The sequence below is a fragment of the Mytilus galloprovincialis genome, chromosome 5 (assembly GCF_965363235.1).
Source record: "Mytilus galloprovincialis chromosome 5, xbMytGall1.hap1.1, whole genome shotgun sequence".
NCBI classification, from domain to species: Eukaryota; Metazoa; Mollusca; class Bivalvia; order Mytilida; family Mytilidae; genus Mytilus; species Mytilus galloprovincialis.
The window spans coordinates 42,306,571-42,334,146 of NC_134842.1; the positions used below are offsets into that span (position 1 = coordinate 42,306,571).

Here is a 27,576-nt window from a genome sequence, read left to right on the forward strand (position 1 = left end):
AATGACGTAGCACTATCATGTGTACCAGTTATCAACTTATAAATACTCACAGCTAGGGACTCGCGCGATCGGTAAGCAGATTAAAATTTTGTTTATCAATGTTTAAAAAAAAAAGATCGTACGTATTATTAACTGTCTATTTGTATAACATTATTAACGTTGGCATAGCTATTTCTTTGTTTTCTAGCAATGTGCAGTTTACTATCCATATCCGTATACTGAAAAATCCTATAATTTTTCAGTACTAGTATACGAATATGGATATATATAGTAAACTACACATTGCTAGAAAAGACAAAGAAACAAGTACCTAGTTATTGTCTTCATTTGTTTTTGTTATATGCCAACAACTGTAAAGTTTATATGACAATAAAGTATTTAATTGAATTGTTAATGATGTAATTACAAATAGACAGGTAATACAAAAAAAAAACATCGAAAAACATTCATAAACAAAATTTCAATCTGCTAACCGATCGCGCGAGTCCCTAGCTGTGAGTATAAACTGGAAACAGTATATATGTTGTGTACAAGTTGTAATGTTGTACAAATTATAATTTGTACAGATTTTTTGTACAAGTTATCAGTGTTTATGACCTGCTGAACAAAAATGGATGATGCAAGCACAGAGTCTTTTGCTTGGCATATTTGTGTCATATTTTCACAACTTCATGATACAGTCTAATAATGAGCATTGATTCAACCACACAAAGATTTTGTATGGATATGAATATGGTATATGGAAAATAATAAAATTAGAATTTAAACTATTCATGTATCCTCATTTGCAGTTTGAAGACAAGAAGAATATCACTAAATGTTAGGTCGAAGAATATTTTTTTGAATTTAAAACATTACACTGGTACATTTTACTAAGATTAACCTGTATCACCTGTTACAAGAAGGTAGGTGTCAAAAAGCTTATAACTTGTACAAAAACCCTGTACAAATTATAATTTGTACAAACTTACATCTTGTACACAACATATATATGTCTTACATATGTTCCTGTTATAAGTATCGCTTATATGGAAATAAAAATTGATATAGAAGCTAGTGCTTTACGATTGTTGTCAACCAATCAAATTTACAGAATCTAATGTAACATAGTTACATATAAAGTAATTATACATAAACACAATGTCTATTATGCCAGAAACTGTTTAATTGTTTCGAATTAATTGCTTCTAGTTCATTTATTGTCTTCAAGAAATTATAAGAATTGATAAATGTTACATGCATGCTAATAATTACAAGTCTGACATGCTGTGCAGATTTTAAATTAAAACGGAACAAAGGAAACACAATTTAAAGCTAGTGCAAAATTATTAATATTAATTTGATAATTTTATTGACAACAACTATATCTAGATTCTCGAAACAGAATTTGATATAAATTCTTTTCACGTTTTTTTTTATAGATTTTTTTTTCAGAACGGTAGTACTGAGTACTTTAATGGTTATTCTTTCTGTAGTTACATTCGACTTCTTGGCGTTTTCTTTTATCTACATTGATTTTCGTGAAATTCAAATTTCGTTTTTTAATATTATAAATAAAGAAACAATGACTGAAGATGATGTCATAGGGATCGTCATAAACCCCTAATTGCAAATTCATCATACTTATCACCATACTTTCATCTCGATATCTTTACTACGGTACTAGCGTATTTTATATGATAAGCTGTCTAACAAATTCCTGGTTTAAAATTAAACATATTTGACTGTCTTAAAAGTAAGGTATTACTATGACCTTTTTTATGATTTTTTTTCTTTTTGGCTTGCCATTCTTGAGATCATGTATTTTTTTTGTTTTTTGTTTTCTTTGAAATTAAAAGTTCCATATCCAAGATCTAAAGTGGAGAGAAGTTATAATTAAGCAACTTTCTTAAATTCCCAGTGATACGCTTCTATTCTTCTCCTTTGCGATTTTTTTTGCAACCAACAATTAATATAGGAAATAGCAAATCCACCGAATAACCCTACAAGATTCAATAAATCGCAGTCATTTATGATATCTTCTGCTTGCTTTTAATAACACTATCAGGACCACTGTCAATGAAGATGGAAGTAATAAGCACCACTCAAGAAGATCAAAACACATACATTTAAAAAAAAAATCACTAATTAATGCAAGAAATTTTCCCGAGTCTCTATTTTTACTGACATCAATTAAATCAGAGAAACCATTCGACCCGGCATAACGCACATATTTGTAAAAGGCCCCGAAATGACAATTGTAAAACAGTTAAAACGAGGAAGGAAATGACTAGATTATGTATAAATCAATAAACGAAAAATAAATATGATGAAAACAACAAACGACAATCACTAAAGTACACCATGGAAGAGCCAGATACAGAGGGTGACCAGATTGAACATTTTTGCCAATGCCAAACTATGCCCTTAATCCGGGACTGTGATATTAAAGTACACCATCAGAACAAACTATACAAATCAGTTCAGAATGAATTAACTCATCAAACTGATACCAAGCACCGAAAACAAATCACGCTAAGAAAAACACAAAAAACATAAATTACAGACCTGAGAGTACAAACAATTACTAAAAGTTAGTCCAAAGACAAACACACTATTCAAACATCAATAACAGTGTTAGATTGGTATCCTTTTAGAACACATTTATTCATAGAATGTGACACATTTTAATAAAAGGATTGCTTATAATAAAATCGACTCCTATATAAGGCTTAAAAAGACATAATTATGAAACAGTTATACAACTTTTGTTTTATTCAACTATTACAAATTATACATGTTGCAAAAGAGGGGCGAAAGATACCAGAGTAACAGTCAAACTCATAAATCGAAATTAGACTGACAACGCAATGGCTAACAATGAAAAAAAAAAACAAACAAACACATAATAGTACACAAGAAACAACATGTAAGTTGCTGCCAGACAAACTAAACCGTCCATAACAGGAAAATCAACAATAGGGAACGCATAATTGTCTATTTATCAACTATGCAATACATACTCATTATCATTATATTTACTGAAACAATTGATGTTTTAGAAATACACCTTTACAGGGCTGGTCATTTGGTTACAGGTTCTACTCCTGTGTGTATGGACCCGGAAGACAGTATCAAAGTAAAAATTTGGACGAGCTCTCCCGTTTGCAATAAGATAAATACACATGTACAGGTACAGCCAAACCTCAAAACCAAATCTTTATGTCAATAATAGAAAATGTAGAGTAAGTTAAAGGTTTTAAGTAATTTGTGGTAACGAAATACTTGACTTGATAATATACCAATTCTACATAGATTGTGTTCATTTAAATCCAAAACGTCATTCTAGAAACATCCATAGCCAAACAAACTTAACCGTCCACAAAAGGAAAATTAACAATATGAAACGCAAAATTGTCCTTTTATCAATTAAATACACTTTAGTGTGTCTTTATTGAGTTTGTTCATAAACTGTGATTCATAAAAGTACAGTAATAAGTATGTGGTGAAAAGGTGGCCACAATTTTTGACCATTTAAACGTAGGACAAAATGTCGATAAACTTTATTGTCAAACCGTGGCGTACATTAATGTTGTCTCGGAAAAATTTGATAGCTTTACTCAAAATTTGGTTTTAAATAAGAATATGGCAGAAAAAGTTTAACTCGACCACGATAATGACGACAGACGCCAAGTGAGCTAAAACTTTTGAAAATATCATTGGGACAAGCAACAACTAAGAGTCAGAAAACGCACACAATACCATGCATGGCTGAAAGATAAAAGATGAAAAATGACAAAGCAGTCCACAAAAATGACAGATAACTAATGATAGAGTAACGCAAAAACACGCACAAAAAAGAATATTTTTTTCTGTGGGTTCGTACTACATTGTCATTTGAATCAGGACAATCAATGACCCAGTGACAAGTCGGTTTAATTTGGAGATTTCATACAATTAATGTAAAACGAAGGAAACGATTGTTGACAAGGAAGAGGAAAATGCCGGTATGAGTTCGTTGCCATCTTCAACACAGAAATTCAAAAACAATCAGCAAATTCATGATTTAATCCTTTTTTAAACTTTCAAAGAGATAACATCAATTTATCCAATAGAAACTCTTTGTTGTAAAAGCTGCCTTTTACCAAATAAATTCTCTAAGAACGAAATGTGCAATTCTCGAAATTTCGTATCAACTTGAAAATACACATACTACATCAGTTTGTACGATCGTAATACTACTTCGCAGAAGTGGAACACAAGTAACTCACCAAAGATATCAGTTTATAATTGAGTTCGCCAGACATACGTTGAACAGTTCTTAGTAAGAAAATTGGAGCAATCCCTTAACCAATCATTTCAAACAATGAATGTGAAACTGACCATAATACTGTTAGAGGTATTAGCATTTTGAATTTGAAGACTTATATATTTAGCTTGAAAGGTATGTCATAAATAACCATCTGTGCCAATAAACTACAACATGCTATGTTAGACTTTACAGGACTCTGTCACTGTTTGATATGTTTTTACAACTGTCTAGTTTCAATCGATATATAAACACGGAAATGCGGTATGATTGCCAATCAAACAATTCATTATCAATCAAGACAATGATGTAGACAATTACAGAACACATATATGTATCGTTTGTGTATTGTCTTTCTCAGTCTTCCTCAGTCTAGCATCATTTGTAATATAACACCTGATAGTCAGCACCCTGTGCTGCCATGAAATGATTTCATTGATGCAGTCTTTTTCGTATATTGACTACTGATAAACGACGTTTTCTTCTTCTATTTTTTTTTGTTGTAATTTTTAGTTTAAAATGCTCTTTAACTTCGTTACTGGTTTGGCTTTCCAACGATTATGATTTGAGCACCGACGAAGAGTCTTGCGTAGACAGCTCGAGCGTCAGGCGTCATAGATTTGAAACCTGTTATGTTTTACTTGTTTACCTGTTAATTATAAACATCGTTTGTTCTTGATTTGTGGTTTACATTGCTCTTAAATTCTAAATAAATTTGACTTTCAACGGTTTTTATAAGATCACCATTGTTGAGTCTTGCGTAGATGAATCATGCGTCTGGCTTCATAGACGAGAAACCAGAAATCTTTGACAAGTTCAAACATTGTGTGTTCATAAAATGTGGTTTATAATAAATACGCTTTAACATCGTTATAGATTTGAAATTCCAACAGTTTAAAGAAATACACTATTAGTCTCCCGTAGTCGATTCATGCGTCTGGCATCCGAAATTAGAACCTGATGTCTTTGATGAGTTTGAAAATCGTTCGTTTTTTATTTGCCCTTTAATAGTTATCAAAGGTATCGGGATTATAATTTAGTACGCCAGACGCGCGTTTTGTCTACACAAGACTCATCAGTGACGAAATATTTATAAAGCCAAACAAGTACAAATTTGAAGAGCATCGAGGATACAAAATTCCAGACCGTAATAGATTTGACATTCAAACGTGTTTTTTTCTAATTTTAATTTTTAAAGGAAAACAACATTTGTGAGTCTTGCGTAGACGAATCGCCTGTCTCACGTCCTAGATTAGAAACCGGATATAGTTAAGCCATGCATATGTAGTTTTTTCTTGAACATCCATTGTCGTATGTTAAAGTCAACCACATGTATGTACAGCACTACATGGCAATGGCTAGAATTGAATGTACATGTAGGGATTTTGAAATCCTTATCGTGCATCGGGATGAGACGTTTTTTTTGGTTTGATTATCATTATGCTATCAATTTTTGCACTACATATATCTATCACTTACATGCATGCCAATTTCAGAGATCGATTACGAGAACGCAAGTAATAAAAGGGGCGTATATCAATTATTGGATATTCTTTTTTAAAGTATCTTGTTTTTGATATTTTATAATCATTTTAAAGTTATTAACCAGACGTAGATGATTAATTATTTTCTGGTTAATAAGATACACATAATATCGACTGTTTAACGAAAGTGTTATCTTATAAATCTGTTATGAACGTCACATTGGCTTCACTTGGTATATTCACTGATGCAGAGTAATCGAAGGTAACAGGTGGTACTATTCATTTACCGACGAGACATCATCGTTTGTGTTCCGGCTTTGTTTATTTTGTATTATTTTGGTGTCTTTAAGTATTCAAATATCATTCGGAACCACGTGGTAAGTTTTTTTATTTTACAATTTTTCTCTTTTTTTCTTTGAATTTTTCACTATATTGTCTTTAAATTTCATAAGTTTGGCACAGCGTTGATAATATTAGTTTTATAGATTTTATTAAGTAATGATATGCGTGTTTATTTAAATGATCGGATAATAATATTTTCTCCGTTGTACCCTATAAGATGCATGATTAGCTTTTTTAAATAACATAAGGGCGAAGGTAACAAGAGACACACTATAAACTGTGTTGTCGCATTTATACATTAAATTTGTGCACATTTACGTTTAAAATTCCTATATTCAAATGTTGTTCTATACTATGGATATTTTGCATACAGCTTCATTAAAAAAAAAGGTTCTACCTTTTTTTTTAACTTTACTGTAAAATACTTTCAATGAATAAAATCATCACGATTAAAATTTGAAAAAAAAACAGAACAAAACAAATATACAAACAAACAAGAAACTCAAAAAATATAACCATGCTATAGTAATTGTTTGCCGCAATAAAAGTTTCAGCACCATAACAAATATCGTGTTATCACCAAAACGTGTACTTTTTGGCATTTCATATTAGAATAACTATAAAAGCGAAAATCTCTAATTCGAAATTTAAAAAAAAAGTCAAATATACCTCTTTGTTTTATGCAAATCATAGGAATCTACATCAATTACCTTATTGTTATATAAAATATAAATTGTTTTGTCGACTGAAGTTTTGTCAGAAAATGAAAATCAAACAAGATAACGACTTAATTTCATGCAGAGGAACATCTTCTTTAACTCATTGAAATATATCAATATTTTCACCTCCTTCTCTTCTTACGAAATATGTTTTTTTTTCAATTTTTCAATTTTCGGTTTTACATATTTGTTTGAGGGATGAAAACTCATAAGTTCTCTATCATAATCAATGAACATAAACCATTCATATTCACAAATAGCATCAACATTTCCTCCAAACGGGTTGTTTGTATTCGAAGCATTTTATTTGAGAAACCTTGTAAACTACGTTTTGATTCAAACATATGGAAGACCAAAGTATGGTCAAATACAATGTATATGAAAATATTCTCAGCATGAGAAGAATACTCACAATAAAATTTTACGAATATGACACTTGTCATCCGTTCATTTGATGTGTTTCAGCTTTGGATTTTGGCATTTGATTAGGTACTTTCTGTTTTGAATTTCCTCGGAGTTTGCTATTTTTGTTATTTTACATTTAACACATTTTTTAATTGTCCCTTTAGTATCCTCTGCCAATTTATCACATGGAACTATTTAATGTTAAGAGTAATAAAAATAATAATAATAAAAAAAAAAAAAAAAAAAAAAAATATTAACATTATTTTTGTTCTAATATATAAATAAACATATCATAAAGATCAGGATTTAAATTTTGTATTTGCGCAATTGAACATGATTTTGCATGCATATCAAAAGACGCTTATAATAGCGAACTACTGGCCTCTCTGCACTTAATATTTCTTATCGGGATAACACCTTAATACATAAGGTAATTCTAAAGGTTTTTTCATTACATTTGTACTGGTACTTGATATTAAATTTGTGTTTTGTGTTACACAACATTAAAACAAAAGATTAAGCGATGCAATCTCCACAAATACATGATTTAATATCCGGTGCTTGTGACGAATAAACAAATCATATTTTACTAGTCAAAGACTTCATATGTCTCTTGGTTAGTGTGCAACTAATGATAAGGGTCATTTGGGGATCAAGGAAAGAGTACAAGATAGTGATAACGACAATTGAACCATAACCCGGACCATCTGTTTCTGTTGACCAAAAATAGATTTGTATTTGTGTATCTCGAAAGAAATATTACAATGCACTTTAGTGGACGAACATGAAGTCTGTACTTTGATGGAAGTTCTTACAATAAAATAAATTCAACGCTAAAATCATATTAAAGTTTTATGATTGGCTCTGAATTTAGTTTTTTGTTGGTTCAAATTGCTATTTTCGACTACAAAATTCGACTTTATTCAACTGAAAATATTTACCCCTAAACAGGTAATTTTTTGGTTCTTGTAATTTCTACAATTAATAGTATACCAGATTATAATACCGCAATTGAATTCCCCTATGAACCTTTGTTGAGTTTACAATGTGAAACATGTGCAAACTTTATATCTTTTTTCAAATAAAGAAATACATGGTATGGTTACAGAAAAGAGGGGCGAAAGATACCAGAGGAACAGTCAAACTCACAAATCGAAAATAAACTGACAAAGCCAGTTGCATCTTGTTCAGTACAAACGCCCCAATATCTTTGGTCGCGGGTTAATTTTTTTTTCTGCAATGCGATGTAGGATTAATTTCAAATTCAAACGATTTTCTTTTTCGACCCTTTGTCATATGAAACCGAATGTGATAACATTAAATCTGATGATTTTGCCTAATTTTGGACCGAAATTGTTTATTTTGGTCAATCTAAATGCATGTGACAACGAATCAATAAAACAACGTCGAGTTTAATAAGTAGTTGCGCAACGATTAAGTTTTTAGGCATTGAACTGAAAGTAAAGTAAGGCTTATATATCAATACTACATATTAACTACTTCTTGGATTTTATTTTATGGAGCAATTCCTCACTGTGTTTTTAAGATCAACATGGAAAAACCACTTCAGGAAATATTCAAAACAAAATACTATAAGTTGAATAATGACAAAATCACTCCATGAAAAATTATTACAATATGGACGCCTTATTATTAACATGATTATTTTCACATCGGAAAACAATTACATCTAGTGGTTTCGATCCTAGGGAAAAATCTATAAGATCCTAACTGCTTACGTAACAATAGATATTTTGTTAACGGTTTGAGCAGGGAAGCATATACAAACTGGAACTAATATACATTAAATGTAAGAATAATATACACTAAATATATGAGTTCTATCAACTAAATATATGAACAGTTCGTTATTAGGGCGCTACCATCTGATTCATATGGGGGATTGGGGGATTTTGTATTTTTTTTTTGGAGGGGGGTGACGGTAAGATAAAATATTTTGTCCAGCATTTATTTAGTTGTAATCTTTGTCCTGTCTTTTAATTTTTCACTCTTTCCCTTCCTCCCTTTTTTTTAATAGTGTATCTTGACCTTTCTTATATAAATTATCATCATACATTTATTTTTTCATAGAGTCTCATCCTGCCTTTTTTACTCAAAACTCTTGTCCTGCCTTTTTTAAAATTTCATCCTTGCCCCTCCCCCTAAAATCAAATGGTAGATCCCTTATTTCAACTAAGATACCATTAGATTCTTTTACTGCACGTGAGGTCTTGTGTGAATAGAAACGTTTTAATTTAAAAAAAAAAAAAAAAAAAAAAACAAACAAGAAACACAGGACTATTGAACGTTTCCAGGAAATATGTTACTGATTTTATAAAGAAGTTTAAAAGCAAAACTAAAATTTTCTTGTTTCCAATAAAATCTGAGTTATTGATTAAAAATCTATTAACACTATTATTCTTTAAATTTCAATTTAAAAATGTTTTGCATGATAGTTTTTTCATTTGTCGAAAAATTATTGTAAATTAAGAATATAACTAGAAATTTCTCTATGCTATTGAAAGCGAGATGGCTATTAAATGTTCTTATTGTCGGTGATTATTATAAGGCTTTTATTTATCGATTGATAATGTTTAGATATAAGTTAATGTTTTCTTGATGCAAATACAATATGATTTATTAAATAATATCGCTGACGACAACAAATGCTACCATAGTATTGTATGTGAATGTCAAGACTAAAATATTACTGAACTGCATGTTATTAACTTTATCGGTTTCAGAAAGCATAATCCATGAGTAAAGGGATTTAATTGTTTGTTTTTGGTTAGTGTTAATGTCACTCTCTGCATATGGTTAGATAAAAATACAAATATTAACACATGTTGAATTTTAATGTGACTAATTTACGAAGGAGAAAGAATAAAAAAAAAAAAATGAAATGGCGTCATTGTAAATACAAAACAAGTTATTTTGAATCATTTATTTAATATAATATTCTATAATTACAAAATTGGTATAAAATGTAACATTTCGTCAAAATACAACACATAAACTAAAGAAAAAGTTATATTTTGGAATCGAGCATCACTGACAAGACACTAATTGTCGAAATCCGCATCTGGTGCACGAAAATTTGTACTGTTTATGAAAAAAAAGTTTAAACTATCATGTGCTGAATAATTGACGTCTTTCGTATTAGGATTGTCTTTTCCTTCCGAAGCATCTAACCGTGATCTGTTGAAGATTATACGCGTTTACCTCAGGTTTTTTTATCTGGTTTATTTATGTTGTGTCATGTGTACTATTGTTTTTCTGTTTGTCTTTTTCATTTTTAGCCATGGCGTTGTCAGTTTGTTTTAGATTTATGAGTTTGACTGTCCCTTTGGTATCTTTCGTCCCTCTTTTACACAGAAATAACTTTGACTCGAATACACTTGTTTTTCTCTACCTACTGCAGTTCATTATGAACTCTGTTCATTGTACTATGTTTTATTATGTCAAACTATTCAACTGATAAGAAAGTTTATTTAACTACTGTAGAAGAACAACAGTCAAGTCATCACAGCGAACAGTAAATAAGCACACATACAATCTTTTAACACTTGCATTCCTAAGTTTTCTATACATATATCTTTTTAACTAAGTTTTCAAATTTTGGGATGGCAATTCTGTAATTGCTATGCAAATGACAAGTGTTCTTACTTTTCTGTTAAAAACGTCTTCTATATTTATAAGAATCAACTTGAATTTAAACAAAAATTGCGCAGTAAAATTTTTGAGGAGGTACTTTATGTATAAATAAAGAGATAATCTAAATCTCAAACACCTTTTTCAGAAATATATATTCTAGACTCTCTTGTCTCACTTACAATATTTATGAGAAATATTTAAGCTTAAAGTATATTGACCAGGGTAATTTATCTTTTACTTTAAAGACAGATTTCAATCACGTATAGAAATACAAAGCTTTAAATGAACTAGTTCAATAATTTAAATTGGACAGTTTTGAGTCTTTAGTACTTTCCTTTCAAATGACATACCACAATTACTATTGAACATTAGGCAACACTTTCATAATAGCCATGATGTAATAGAATTAAAGTCTCGTAAGATGACAAAATTGCGTTAGTTTATCTGTTTAAAGCCTTTGTTGTAGTTCTCCACAGGACCTGATTAACATTTCTGACCATTTGAATAGTTTCGTTTGATAGAACAAATAGCAATTGGGTAAGAAATTGGAGTAAAATACAATAAGCGGAAAGAAACACTTTCAACTATTGCCTTTTATTCAATGTGTCAATTGTTTATTTAAGCTTTGTTCTTAGTTTGTTAATCGATCAGTTTGTACTTTTGCACCTCTTGCATTTTTGGTTTGTTTTACATTTTCAGTTTATACTAATACAGTATCTGTTCTTCTGTGTATGTTCATATAGCTCTCACACTGTTTCGGTTCTTCTAAATCAGTGGCGTTCAAATAATCAGTTTTGAGCAGTCCTTATTAAATTCAATTTAGAAAATATGTTTCTTTTTTAATTTTTGCTTTAACATAACTGAAATTCAAAAATTTAAATCAAAGCAACAATTTTACAGAACCAGACTCATTGCCAGATGCATATTTACTAAAACAAATTAGAGGAAAATATGACTTACATTTATAATGAACAATTTCAAAACAAAAACCTCAGGATAAAACAAATTTAATCTTTGTCCAACTACATCTGTTGTTAGAATACTCAATCTTAGTCTTTCATATGGAAATAATGCAATTATCATTTCTTTTTTAATGTTTTTAGATTAATATATTTATATTGGATTTGTAAATTGAGAGGTCTAAGTATCGGTAAAGTACTGTTGATTGTTATTTATCCGTGCCATATTAACATTTTGTTTTATTTCACATGTGTTAGTTATACTAAATAACGGGGACATACTCGCAGTTTAATATCCCCTCTGATGAACGATTCTTTAAAAAAAAAAAACACCCTTTTTTCAAGATCTCATTTCACTTGTATTTTTGCATGGAGAATATAACTCAAAGAAAAATCCACATTTTTTAAAGATTTCTTAATCTTAAGGTTTACAGTTAAACTTATAATTGTACTTAAATATAAAATATAGTTTTGACAGACGAAAAACTGAGCTTAAACAAATTCGAATAAAAAAGTTACTGCTTCGTGCGGTTCTAAGTATGCCGGTCCAATTCTGCTGTTAAATACAGGACGATAAGTCATTTATCTATTGCAATAAGGTTGTAAATTTCACATTTCATATTTTACAGTTTCATTCAAAGTCCTTACTAAAGCCAATTGGCCGTTTCAGAATCTAAAGAATCATGGGAAATTTCATTGTTCGTATCCCAAAATGAAAATAACGTCACTTCATTGGTTAAATTTCCATTGTTTATAACACTTTTAACCAATCAGGACGTTTTGGTGTACAATTTTGAAAATAATACCCAGAATGTATTAGATTCTGAAACGGTGAAATGACATATAATCGATTCCAATTACTTTTCAAAACAGGCTTCCGTAAAAAAGCTTAATTGGTAAGAATTTAAACTAAAATAAAACATATAAAGTCAGCATTCTTAGAATATAACTTTACCGTGATGTAAACTGAAGTCAAAAGATAAACATTTGTAAAAAATCATATTATGAGGATCTACTTGTATTCAATAATCTCTTTCAACATTCTAATGAGAAAGCGCATATGTTCAGGAAACAATTTACTAACGACATCGAACGTTTCGTATACACGTTGGAATGTTAACATTATAACTCTATAATTGTATAACAAAATTGCTCTGTTTTGTTGTTTAGAGTACAAATGTTAAAGTACAGAAATAAATGTTTTATTTACATTGTATAAACTCCACAGGTTTAGATGTATAAAAAGAGGGAGTAGAATCCACGAGGCAATAATAATATGTCGTATAAAACCAAACATCACCCAAACAAAAATACGACGAGTATACAAATAACAGTCCACGAAACATTGCATAGAAAACTAACGACTAATCGACACGAAACTCACAAAAACATGGATGAAGTTGCTCCGGAATTGTCATCAGTTTCTTCTCACAAAGGATACTAATAATTTGACTGTGAATAATTATAGATGCAAAATACCATTTTGAACAAACTGTAATGATACCGATAAGGTGCTGTTTTTATTTTAAATGCTAATATATATGACTGCCAAATGAGACAATTCTCCATCCAAGGTATAAAAAGTTAAAAATTATAAATACTGCCCCCCCCCCCCCCCCCAAAAAAAAAAATTATATTAAAAACGAAAAACCTTATGAACCATATCAATAAACAACAGCCACTTATTTTCATCTATCTTATACGTGTTTTTCCTATGCATTATCTGAATTAATACTTCAAGGAATACCCATTTCAAAACGTAATACCATGCGCATATACTGTGCTAATATCAAGCTTTAGACTAAATACAGCGTAAAATACATTTTCATCACAATGAAATTACAAAATTGCAGAAATTCTTGTTTAATATAAAAATGTTACGCGCAGATTTAAGTCAATAATAAAACTAATTCTATTTGTAAAAATTCTCACTTAGGAAAGTAAATGATCAACAATTAGTTGCTTTTACTTATCATCTGTGAAATAACATTAATGCTTTTTAAAATTATTAATATATTGACTTCAGTATGCAACATATGTATTTTTTTAGTGTGTTTACTAAAGATGCAGACATGACGATACAAATAGGAAAGATACTTATATTTTACCTGTGATGTTAACACTGCATTTGCAAAACAGGGTAAGTATTATATTGATATAGATAGCCCTTTGGTTTGTTGTCATTCAACAGGTATAAATCAGAATTGGATTACAATTTGCGCGAATTTGATTATTAAAGAATCTATATACTATACCTATTCCAGCAAATTTTACATATTTCCATAAAGTTAAAATATTGTTGAGTATTAATATTACTGTTGAGGACTTTAGTAATGCAAATTTTGCCAAATTTAACTATTTTTGAAAACACAATGGATGTCCGTTCTCAAGCGGATTAAATTTTAATTAATATTGTTGTTGGCAGCACAAGATAAAAGAGATAGAGGTGATGGTTGGGGTGGGGCAGGTGAGAGTGGGAGAAAAAAAAAACCATTCTGTTTCGTTAAACCTAAAAAAAACAACAACAACAAAACAAGACAGAAAAAAATTTATGGAAAAATATATAGCTTTCAAATGCAGGGCAATATCTATTTTTTTTTGTAAAAGATACATCGAAAAAATGTGGTTCAGAGAGACACAAACACATCAAGTGAGTGGTAACCTAACCTTGACATCTTCTGTTTAAATTCAGTACGAAGGGACAGGTGCGAAAAAATTTCTCTTTAAAAATTAATTCATATTTTTATAACCTTTTGCTTTCTTGAAATAATTTCTGATTTTGAACACATTCACAGTTTTACATCTTACTGATATGATGTATTATTACATATGCCCAATTTCATTTTTGTATAGTCATAGGCGTTTTTCTGTATAGTAACTTGCATTACCATATGCTAATATACAACTAAAGTATATATATCCATATTCTTTTGTGAAATGAATCACATATCACGCTCAGCTACATCTTCGACAATCAGCTTCATGGTCAGATCTAGAACTATGAAAATGATAATATGAAACGCACCAGTACAATACTGAGCCAGTTCATGAACTTCAGGGATGCTCGGGATCAATATACTTGACTTTCTACAAGTTATGAAATTCGTTGAGAGTGGAATATATATGAGTTTGGAACTGTCTGGTTATATGCAAGGCATACAACTAGCTACATGATTTATCGGATACATTGAGAAAATAACAACATAATTTCATAAGATGCGTAAGAATATCAATGACGATAATGGACGTTTGATGAGAAGTATTAGAAAACCAACTTATGTTGAAGTAATTTTTTTCCTGCTTAGATACGATTTTTTTATAGGATGTGTTGATGCACATGGTATGCATGGAGTTATAACGGAACAGACATCTGAGATCACCGCCGTTTTTGTAGGGCTGAGTCATTATTATTTTCTGTGGTTTTCCTTTTTGTCATGGTATTGGCGTTGTTGTTAGATTTAGTTGTATGTTTGTTTGAACTTTTAAGTCAGTTGTGTTGAATGTCTGTAGTGTGATTGTCAATGAGACAACTCTACCCAAGAGACCAAATGACACATGTATTAATAACTATAGGCCACCGTACGGCATTCAGCAACGAGCAAAGCCCCATACCGCATAGTCAGCTAAAAAGGCCCCGAAATGACAAATGTAAAATAACTGTTTACATCGTTTTGGTAGCTGATCCCAATTATTGTCACAATAATCTATTCTGAATACTTGGGTTGCTCACAACGTGTGTCAATAAAGAGGATCTATAAACAATTATCATTCAAGTGGGAGGTTACGCTAGCTATACAGTATTTAAAACCCACCAACCATTTTCTTCGGAAAATGCTTGAATAAAGTCAGAAGTATGTCAGTTGTTTTTCACTTGTTTCGTGATTGAAGTGTTTAATTTTTGTCTGTTTTCATGGACTCCTCCTGTTTTGAATTGGCCGTTTAAGAGTCTAAAGAATCATGGGGAATTTCATTGTTCGTACCCAAAAATTAAAATAACGTCACGTCATTGGTTGAATTTCCATTGTTTATGACATTTTTAACCAATCACGACGTTTTGGTGTACACTTTTGAAAATATTACCCAGGATGCATTAGATTCTGAAACGGCGAATTGCCTGGTAGTTCAGTATTTTTTTGTTTAACTTTTTGAAGTTCTTCGACTTCTGATTTTACTGTATCTCTTTCTTGACAATTGTTCAGAAAACAATATCAAGATCTTTCTACGTTGATCTTAATTGTTGTGTCAAGGATTGCTGTTTGCGTTTATAATTGTTTAAATATGAGATTATAAAAACATACTCTAGTAGGATGGCAATGTATCAATGTGACAGCATTTAACATTTAACTCTGGTTTATACCTGTTTTCCTTAAATACTTACAGTATCTGTTGTAAATAGGCTTACCTAACAGTGCACAAATCTATAAAACTTAATCTGCCTTTCGAATGGATTCGATTTCTGTGCAGGTTTATTTGTGAATTTACATTTTATTCTAAATGTCATTCTTTGTTTATTTTTGGCTGACATTACAAGACTTGACAACGTTAGACTACGGAAATAAATAATATTTCCTCTGCATTTTCCGAAGGAAAACAGTAAAAAACAAATCCCTCTGTTTTCTTCTAATTCGAGTTTAATCCGACAATTATATTCATAGCAAGATCACTTGAATAGTATAATATGCCATGAAAGTTTCTGTTAAAAAGAAAATTAATACACAATTAGCATGATTATATGGTAAACCTATTACATTGTGCACTTGAAATCTATACGTTGATAATATAAACTGTCCTTGTCGGAATTGCTCATGCGCTTACTTATACATTTTCATACATGTTGGATTAGAAAGATACATTAAAAACAAATATAAAACAGTAAACTAACAGAGGGTAGACGGAAATTGATATCAATATGACACCTGCAACAATTAGCATCACAAAGACAGTTGGGAAATATATCAATGGAACTTTCGACATACATTTCTGTGAAGACTTTTGTTGTTGTATTAAGTCGGGTTTCGTATTGCCCATGATGTTTTTTATTAATCATTTTCGCGACCTTTCATATACATGTGACTATAAAGATTAATTTTTGAACGGAGGTCGTAAGGTGGTCTATAATTAGTTATCTCGTTTGTAAATATCTCACATCACCTTATTTTATTTTGTTCAAAAGAAATTAAATTCATGAAGTTGCTCAGTATACAAATTTATTGACACACTTTGTTTAGGTTAACATGGTTAATAAGCCTATAATTTTGCCTGTTCTGTTTACCACTTTTGACTTTAACGGTCTCTTGGATGAGAGCTACTTGATTTTGCATGAACACAGATAAATGATATCTTGAACTTGTAAACCAATTTTAAGCTGAAAAGACCATAACGCGCTCACCTGTAAAAGCTCTAACTTCTTAAAAAACTTAACACTTAATCATTCAGTCTCCAGTAATTCGATCAATTGTCAGACTTATCCACTACTGTAAATTCAGTACTTTTCAGACAATTGTCTTGTAGAAATTAAGATCTGTTCAGTGTTTATTTAAATGTTTTTGTTTACCTGTACTAGAAAACATATACATTGTATGCACTGAATTGTCTTAAAACGTACCGACCAGTACTAAATTGTCTATAACAAAAGGTCTCAACAATTAATACTGAATAAACAACAAGAACATTTCAGAAATTAACATAAGCTCTTTACAAGATTTAACGTATTTAGGTTCAGATACTATTAAAAATGACCCTTCAAGACTACCATGTATTTACTAGTGACGAATTTTTAAATGAATGCAAATAAAAGTGACTTAGATATACATCTATTATGTATTGCCTGCCAAAAAAGTAACAATAAGTTGGTCAAATTAGGTAGATGTCCACAGATTTATTTTTTTAACTCTGTATTTCCTGCCAAAAAAAGTAACAATAATTTGGTCAACTTAAAAAGACGTCCATAGATTTATTTATATTAACTTAACATTAATAAATCTTTGGACTTCTACTTAAGTTTACCAAATTATTGTGTCTTTTTTAGCAGGAATTTTTTTTTTTAAATTCGTCACTAGTAAATACATTGTAGTCTTGAACGGCCATTTTGAATTTTAAGATAATTTAAACAGTGATACGGAAATAGATTGGCACCATTCCATTCATTTTTTATTGTTTTCAGTCAGAGATTATTATAATTTCAAAACTCCGACTGATTTTAACTATAGAGAGAAAGGTTGCTTAAATGTTTATACTCACGGCCAGATGTTTTTTTTAACCACTCAAAATTGACATTTGATCAACAGTTATCTTTTATATAAACCTGTAAGCCGTGTTTAAAATACTCAGTTAAGCTTTAACATTTCTTATATCAGACTCAGTTTTCGTCTACATCAGACCCATCAGTGTCACTCGCAAAGAACAACTTGAAAGCCATCCACTATAAAAGTAAGATACCATTCTTAAAAGACATACAATTTGGAAAACATATTTTTTGAAGAAAACAAATTAGTGAAAAAGTAATTCAATTTTAAGTCATTAATCATTTAAAAAATAAAGTTTTTGTTTGTTCTATATTGTATATGACTTAAATATCATATATTTAGGACTCTAAAGTGCGATGGTACTCTAAAGTACGATGGTCACGCTAAAGTGCGATGGTCTACGCTAAAGTGCGATGGTGTCAGACGCTGAAGTGCGATGGTTGTTTGTTTTTTCAATGCGATCAGATGATACACTAAAGTGCGATGGTATGCCACGCTAAAGTGCGATGGTATATGACACGCTTAAAGACGTTGGTTTACACGCTAAAGTGCGATGGTGTAACGGGAATGGTGTTCAGGCAATGTCTTTTGTTTTTTGCTGTATTGATATTAGTTTTCGTATATTGTTTATAAATTATGCCGTTGTTTTTCTCTTTTGAATTGTTGTATACGAGTTATTGTGTGGTTTATATTACTAGTTATTCGGCAAGAGCCGATACTCCACACCGTGCTATTTTCTAAGCTGGAGTTGGACAAAATTGCCTATATTAGCATAGAACTTTCATGAAAAAAACAATCGTTTGTAAAAAAAAAAAAAAAAAATGGAGTTGAAATAGGACTTTATGTGACAACATATTCAAATTCCCTTTTAAAAGTGCACCTAACATTACAGTTGAAAACAAAATAAATGGAAAATGAAGTTCATGAATAAATATATAGGTACATTAACCTGACTACTGAAGCTTCTAATGGATGAAAAGTGTTCTTGAAGGATTTTGCAAACAAAAGGCAGGATGTGTCACGATCATATGTCCAATCATGTGTAGAAAATAAATTACTGTTAAAAGGTCGGCGGCCATTTTCCTCGTGAATATCAAGGCGGGATTTGTCTAAGTGCTGTGATTAAAGTAAGATCTGAATACCAAATTAAGCAAGTTAGCTTTACATGTTAAGTAACTTCGCAAAATACATAAGGTGTGTACATAATGATCAATCAGACATTCCGGGACAATATAAAAAGTGCATTCCCAGTATATTAGGGAAATGCATTTGTACGATAATACTTAAACCCAATAATTATGTGTATAATTATTTTAAAACTCAGGGGAAAGGTTGATTTGAATAAAACTACCGCGCAAATACAGGTATAACTTTTCCAGTAACAAGATCATGAATTGGACGATATTGGATATTTCCACTACCCGATGACCACTTATATAATTGAAGGATTAAGTATTTAATTAGTAGTACGTGCATAAGATATCATTGACAATATTGCTAGAAAAAATCAAAGTTCTTTAAATGACATTATCATAAAATTGATAATACGAAATACTATTTTGGGAAGTTTTTTCTCAAGAAAAGTATATCTTAGTACTACCATGGAAGTATTATATTGACAGGAACTCCAACGAAAAATTAGCACATTCCCATCCCACTGATTTCTTTAAGAAAATAAAAGGTTCGGACTCAGTTTGTCAAGTACGTGATAACTCCTTTGTGGGATATCTGTGATGCCGCCTTCGCCTGTTCTTTTAACTGAAGCTGGTCTTATCACGTGATTTGATATCGAGTGTCTTATCTACCTACCAATGTAAATAAACACGGAAACTCCCGTGGTTATTTGTGAATCGCCACATGAATAACAACACCTGTTTCTGTTCAATAAATGAAGAACAACGCTGAAAAGATCGAAAAAATTGGTCCATATTTAACAGAATGACATAAGAAAATTTACTGCATTCGGAAAGAGGGCAAGCTTATTTTTAATTTTGTTGAGTATGTTTTAATCATTGGAACTTGGAAATCGGGAAATATCCGATTATGAAAATTACATTATTCTGAAGTAGAGTCTTTGCAGAAAATAATGTGATGCGCTTGTAGTGTGCCAGATGGTGCCAGATAACTCAAATTTTAAGTTAAAGATTGTAAACTTTTATCGAGTGTTACACAAATATTTTTGGTTTTCTCTATCGTAAAATGTTATTAACTTATTTATCAAATATGTTTTAAAGACTAAAAGAGGTTAATAATTACACGCATGTGATGACCTCTACATAGCAATATCAGGTTACGAGACATGCAGATGAATTGTTACACTTTTTATGATAATTCCAAAGTTGTAAACAACCTTAAACATTCAACCTAGTCCGAGATTACTCGATCTGACGTCTGACAGACTTATTTTTACGGATGGCTTTTAATATTTCTGGATGCATTTAAAGAACGATCACCATGATGGGCCTAAGCAGTTTATTTTCTTTTTATCATGGAAACCAATTTAGAATTTATTTATGTGTTTAAAAGCTTTTACAGTTCTAAAACATCTTACATCGTATGCTAAGCAATTTATGTTTCTGTTTCTTGATATATTTGTGTATTTGATAAATAAGTTAATAACATTTTACGATAGAGAAAACCAAAAATATTTGTGTAACACTCGATAAAAGTTTACATTCTTTAACTTAAAATTTGAGTTATCTGGCACCATCTGGCACACTACAAGCGCATCACATTATTTTCTGCAAAGACTCTACTTCAGAATAATGTAATTTTCATAATCGGATATTTCCCGATTTCCAAGTTCCAATGATTAAAACATACTCAACAAAACTAAAAATAAGCTTGCCCTCTTTCCGAATGCAGTAAATTTTCTTATGTCATTCTGTTAAATATGGACCAATTTTTTCGATCTTTTCAGCGTTGTTCTTCATTTATTGAACAGAAACAGGTGTTGTTATTCATGTGGCGATTCACAAATAACCACGGGCGTTTCCATGTTTATTTACATTGGTAGGTAGATAAGACACTCGATATCAAATCACGTGATAAGACCAGCTTCAGTTAAAAGAACAGGTGAAGGCGGCATCACAGATACCCCACAAAGAAGTTATCACGTACTTGACAAACTGAGTCCGAACCTTTTATTTTCTTAAAGAAATCAGTGGGATGGGAATGTGCTAATTTTTCGTTGGAGTTCCTGTCAATATAATACTTCCATGTACGGAGTAATTAATACGAATTTATTCTTGATCGAGTTGATAAATATAATATTACTATTTATGTCTGTTGTTGAAAGGGAATGCATGCAAAATGTCACCTCATTGCTTTGGTCATTGCTGATTGAAATGTAACAGAGCTAGCAAGCACAGTTTTTAGATGATATTCTTCATTAGAAAATATTTCATACAGTCCGTATCTTTGAGAAAGTAGATATCTGAATTAACTTTTTTTTCCATTCGCGTTATCTGTTCCAATCTACTTTCGTAATATTCAACGAACTATAAATTTTCAATTTAATCATTCGTCATCCTAAGAGTTTGAGTAAATGTGCTTAAACTGGTCAGTTTTAAAACAATTCTTATAAACCTTAACAGTCAACGACTACTTTAATATAGTTGTTCGCAGAAGTAGTCAAAAATTAAAGGCTCACTCATTTGTATCCAACACATAGTTGGACAGATGACCGTCACACTTTCTGTCTGTGTCCAATACATTCGGGTAAATCACTGTTGTTCAAACACAGCATTCTATTTTCCATTTGCAAATTCCTATAAAAGTGTAAACATTTTGTTCATTTTTGAATAACAAGAAAATATGTTTTGAAAATTTACTTGTTTCTAAGAGGAAGTCTTGGAGCCTTCTGTCGTTATTAAGATGTTTTATGATGTCTCCTAAATTATAATATTAACGAATCAGGAACATATGGGTACTTATATGTAATACAACGAACAATCCGTAATACCGTTGATAACCATGACATATTTGAAGCCTTTCTACATACAAAAATACCTGTACCAAGTCATGAATATGACAGCTGTTATCCATTCGTTTAATGTGTTTGAGCTTTTGATTTTGCCATTTGCTTAGGGACTTTTTGATTAGAATTATCATAGGAGTTTTATTATTTTACATTTTGCCAATGTTGTGTTTCAGCAAACAATGTCTGACTTCAGATTTATTTTGAACTTTAAGTGTCAATAAACTGAATTTTAAAATTATCTGTAGTTTAAGAACAGTTATATGATTTATACTTTTATATTGACACGCATTTGATTAATTTATCGATTGATACTTGAGTGATGCAACTTGTTTTAAGGGCGAGATTTTAATTAAAAATTAAGACAATAGCTAGACTTTGAAATACAGATAAATGGAGATATATTTGAATTGATACAAGAAAACGTATGTATGTTTGATAGGGGCAGATATTGCGTCTTGCAACAAATCACCTACTGACCCCTCAGACAATTATCACAAGCCGTACTCTTGAACTTTTAGAGAGCGACCGCAACTCTCAATATATACGATGAGGGGGGATAGGATCTTAATCGGGACTCCGGGAGCGGGTGTTTTTGGCTTGGGATTTCGGGATTAGCCCTTTCGGGATCCGTGAATACTTTTTTTCGAATTTCGGGATTAACCCTTTCGGGATCTGTGAATTCTTTTTTTCGAATTTCGGGATGTCGGGATTTAAATTTATTTAAATTCGGGACCTCAAGATTTCATGTTTTTAAGCCAGGGATTTCGGGATCAGGACCCCTCCTCCCCTCCCTTTACGATGAACCGTATAGAAATTTGCAAAAGGTAGTGGATAACAAAATGTGAAACATTACAAGAGAGACAAATAACGACAATATTTCAGCTTATCATACAACATGACAACCATAGTTTTTCATACTTTATATGACCCTTTTTCACATCGTTTGATTCGAATATCACTGCTGAGTCCTTTGTATACGAAACGCGCGTCTGGCGCAATATAAAATTTCTATCCTGGTATCCATGATGAGTTTATTTTTGAAGGAGTTGAAACATAAGTTGAAGTTATTCTTTATACTTTTTTTTAAAATTGCAATATTGCAACAACTACAATGCACCATTTAAAATCTTGTCTGTACAAAAAGCAATAACTACTGGACGGATATGGCACCCTATTGTCAGTCAGAATACACGTTTTTTTTATTCATTTCTTTTGGCAATTACAGTTTGCAATTTTATTAAAATATTTTTGATACTGTAATACCATTTAAGAAATGTATAGTACACGAAGTGAATGTATACTTATTGAAAGATATATCGATTATTTAATGCAAATTAATGACCAGTGTCAAATGTTAAGGTTATGGTGTCGACAAACAAGCTGTATAAGTATTTGTATCGACGCATTAATCAAAGACCTGTTATGGTAGACTGGTGACGTGAAAGCATATTCCATTTTAATTTTGATACTTAGAAAAGAAAAAAAACATGGATAGTAATGTTAAACTTGTTAACTTTAGCTTTTCTTTTCTCTCCACAGATGTAGAAATGGAGCATCATCGACGACATTTGAACTTTGAAAAAATAAAACTCAATGTCAGAGGAAGACGTTTTGAGGTAATTTCGTCAACGTTGAGAAATATTCCTAACACTCGACTATCGTCTCTTGATAAGAACTCAAAGTTTTATGACGTGGCAAGAGATGAGTATTTCTTTGACAGGGACCCGGATGTCTTCAATTCTATTATTAATTTATATGTAATGGGAAAATTACACATTCCTAAAAATGTATGTGGAGCGGTCATGAAAGAGGAAATGACGTATTGGAAAATTCCTCATCAGAAAGTTTCCGAATGTTGTTTGCGAACTTTTTATCAAGTTGAAGAAGACCAAGGGATGATCGAGGAGATAAAACGAGCGTATGAGTACACAGAGACTTTACAAACAGAGACCAGTTGGAAAATCAAAGCATGGCTGATGTTTGATCAACCTGGGTCATCAATACATGCCAAGGTATTATACTATTTCATATTACCCTTCTTGTGACTTCGGAGTTTATAATATTTTGACGGGTACCTACTCTATAGGTAGGACATTCTGATATTCGATAAAGTATCACTGTATTGAAGACTCATTGATGGCATTCCACTGTTTTCTGCTTTTTGATCGGGTTGTTGTCTCTTTGACTCTTTCCCTATATCCATTCTCAATTTTAAGATCGCATAAAAAAGTAAAACCAAGCCTACAATCGGGTCAGTGTTGTCATGTAAAGAAATCATAAAATAGATGATTTCTAAAATTATGAAATATCCACTTTGTTTATTCAGACACAAAAATGAAAACATATTTTATTTATTTCACTAATTATGTAAGGGAGCTATGAAGATGATCTCAGATAAGACATGCAATTCATATTTCCCGCGGGCATTGGCCGAGAGAAATGTAATTTTTAGAGGGTGAACATATCTTCAAAATTAGCACTACCGATAAAAAGTAGTTATTTATTCTATGACATTTTTTTCTGTTTTGGTGTTACGGCTGAAATGAGTACGTTAATGACTTAATATGCTATCAGATATCTAAAATCGTTCACGTCATTATATTTATTAACTGCGAATAACGTCGCACTATGTAGCTCTCATATTGTTTTAAATTTTATTTAGACACTGTATCTTTATTTTCTAACATGTCAACAATATCATATATTTATTGAAATTTATAAACAAAAAACTTACAATGAGATATTTGAACCTATGTTTGTGTTTTGGTGTTTCTTTTTACTGTTACTTTATACAAATCGTTACGTTTAATTAGGTGGGTTGGGTAAAGCAGTGGCGGATCCAGGGGGGGGGGGTTCCGGGGGTGCGCACCCCCCTTTATTTTTGCCGATCAATGCATTTGTATCGGGACATATGTTTTGCACCCCCCCTGCACCCCTCCTTTGCCCTGGGTTAGCACCCCCCTTTCGAAAATTCCTGCATCCGCCCCTGTAAAGCGATGTTCACAAAGTCAAAAATCAAGTTGTAGCATGAAAAGCAAGAATTGTATTTGATTATTGTCATTTAATTTTTATTTTAACATACAGTTTTATTTTAGGTATGGCATGGGTTTTACATGGTAGTTCTTTTAATGAGTGCTGTAGTTTATTGTTTGTGGACTACGCCTTCACTAAGGACGACATTATACCTATCTGCTGTAACTCCAGAGGATTATCCTTTTATCAAAAGTGGCGCTAGCTTAAAATTAAAACAGTTGATCTTAATGGATCCTATACCGACATTATTTGCACTAGAAATTTTCTGCTTACTTGTATTTACAATAGAGTGGACCCTTCATTTTTCATTTTGTCCTCAAAAGGTTAATTTCCTAAAAAGACCACTTAATCTTATAAATGGTCTCTTAGTAGTTTGCATGTGGATATCATTTGGTCTGGAGTTTGCTAAGGGACACCTTGCCGCTAATTCGTCTACAAGGGAGTTGTATTTCGTATGTAAAGCGGTAAACATGATGCGATTGGTTCTTTTTCTGCGGTTAGAGAGGCAAATAAGTACATTACGGGTATTGATAATGACGATAAAAGGAAGTATGAAAGAACTATGTTTACTATTGATATCGTTTGGAATGGCAACAATGATTTTTTCTACACTCATATACTACGCAGAAATTCATGCTAACGATGGATTTGATAGTATTCAAATTTGCATGTGGTGGTCTGTTATCACAATGACGACGGTTGGATACGGTGACTATGTTCCGTCAACAACGATTGGCTATTTAGTGGGTGTCGTCTGTGCTGTATGTGGATTGTTGCTACTAGCAATGCCAATTGCGATCATTGCATCGAATTTCTCCGAATATTATTCTCATCAGAAAAATCGTGATAGGTACATAACAGCAATCAAATCAGAAATAAATAATAGTCAAATGAATGGCAGTGGAACATCAATGAAATCTAATAAAACCATTCCTATGAACCACAACTGCACGTGATCAATAACACTATTCCCGTCAACCAATAGCTGCACGTGATCAATAACACCATTTCTGTTAACAAGTAGCTGCACATGATCAATAACAACACCCCCGTCAACCACTAGCTGCACGTGATCAATTACACCATTCCCGTCAACCACTAGCTGCATGTGATCAAAATATTTTGTATGCATTCCTTCATTAAATCATTTTGTCACAAAAGTCGTGTGTTTTTTGAACAGTTTTACAATTTGAAATAAAGTATATACCAAAGTATAAACACTCCATGGAAGATGGCTTGAACAAATATATTTAATGACGTCAAGGATTGATAGAGTTATTTACGTGGAGTAACTTCTGGTTGAACTGATGTGTACACACTTTAACGGATAAGTATATTAAGGGACGCGTAAAAAATCCCATATATATGTTTAATCACACTGAGCATGTATGTCACTCTTTGCCGATTAAGGCCTGACATTTTTGTTAACTATGTAATTGCAACGGAAATCGTGAAACAAAAACCTATGCATACTTATCCAGACTCAAGCTAGCGACCAATTCCAGCGGCGACCTATCAAGCTAGCGACCAATTCTATCGACCACTTAAGTTAACACTGAGCCTAAACACATAACAGAACCATTTCGAGATATGTCTGAAAACTACATTATACTACAACGTTATACTAATATTTAATACGTGATGTATCGCTATTGATAGAAAAAATACATACTTAATATACTTTGGAAAGGAAACATTGAAAAGGAAACACCTATTAATTTTGTTTTAATTTTATTTTGGATTCCAAAAAATAAACATGAGTAGAGTGCTTGCTTGCTTGCTGGAGGCTAATATTCTAAATCAGTTATTCAGTTTTTGAAGACTTTATATTACATACGGTATTATACATTAATTTCAAATTGAGATTTTTGTTTTAACTAGATATACTGTTTCCAGATTATATATTAAAAAAAACCCTTTATGGTCCAATTACCTCATATGGTCCGGCCTGTTGATAATAAAACGAGTATAATACTAATATGGTCCAATCGTACGCGTACGGTCAGATCATATGAGTATACGCATATGGTCATGACCGCACGCATATGGTCCAAATATTGATATGGTTCGGATCATATTCGTAAGTATTGTAAAACAGAATAAAAAAAAATCTAAGTACAGCCGTTCAAATGTCAACTTACGGTGAGATAAATAAAATGTTTAAGTGAACAAGGAACTAGAAAAATATCGAGTATTTCCTCAAAACCATTTAGGTTTAAGGGGAGTGGTTCTCGAAACAGTATAATGGGTATAGTCCAAGGCACTTCAGATAATACTGAAAGCAGTAAAACAAATAAAAATATAATAAGAAAGAAAAAACAAAATTTATTCAATGCAACATTCATCAAGTCAAAACATTTAAACTACGTTCAGCCAGAATGAGATGCATTTTTTTTAAAATCTTTAATTCAACATTTATATACAACAGATATATTACATATTACTCAAAAATATCACAAGAATGT

General features: G+C 31.4%; 1 long non-coding RNA gene across 1 annotated transcript; it reads left to right on the forward strand.

Annotated features, from left to right (window-relative positions):
• The first annotated feature begins 5,976 nt into the window (after positions 1 to 5,976).
• On the forward strand, positions 5,977 to 25,922 carry LOC143075846 (uncharacterized). Its single transcript, XR_012978433.1, has 4 exons — positions 5,977 to 6,149; positions 13,902 to 13,991; positions 23,618 to 24,090; positions 25,174 to 25,922. It is a non-coding gene; the product is annotated as an uncharacterized LOC143075846 (long non-coding RNA).
• Positions 25,923 to 27,576: the final 1,654 nt, after the last annotated feature.